The sequence below is a fragment of the Populus euphratica genome, unplaced genomic scaffold (assembly GCF_000495115.2).
Source record: "Populus euphratica unplaced genomic scaffold, PopEup_1.0 scaffold1076.1, whole genome shotgun sequence".
Lineage (NCBI taxonomy): Eukaryota > Viridiplantae > Streptophyta > Magnoliopsida > Malpighiales > Salicaceae > Populus > Populus euphratica.
The window spans coordinates 25249-25922 of record NW_011500463.1 but is presented as its reverse complement, the minus strand read 5'-3'; positions in this window follow the sequence as shown (position 1 = coordinate 25922).

Sequence of the window (674 nt, the reverse complement as noted above, 5' to 3'; positions counted from 1 at the left end):
TTAGTATCAAACATTAAAGTCCATGTTAAGTTTACATTATACTTATTCTTGTATCATTAGCATAACATTTTCACCTTGGCATAATAAACTTAATTAAACATAATGAAGGAAAGAAAAATAAATAAACAAAATAAGATAAAAGTTAACTAAGTAAAGGAAAGGAAATGAAAGGCATAAACAAGATATTAATGAAAATAACACCTAAGTAATACAAAAAGAGAAAAAGAGAAAACAAAAGCATGATCTTGATCTGGAGACCAAGATGCCTAAATGCATGGCAAATGCCTATTTTTATAGGCCAAAATTAGAAACTATTGATTTGATGACTAATTGATGAGTGGGTGACCAACTCTTAACTTGGTGACAATTCTTATCTTCTCTTGTCTGCCTAAAACGTCATTGATAATGTCAAAATTAGAACCACTTGAAAACATGAAAGTTGTAGGAAATTGTCTCAGCTTTCTAAGGTAAAAACTTGAGATTATTTGTACTTCTAGAACTCCAGATATGGGTCAAACATTGAACAATGCTTGGGCTAGAGGGCAGATTCAGACTTTTTTGTTGTTGTTACAATTTAGACTTTAAAATGGTCTTTTTAAATTTGGGCTCTATATAAAAGTTGTAGGCCTATATCTTACCTTTCCATCCATATAAAGTAGACCTAAATCTGAGAT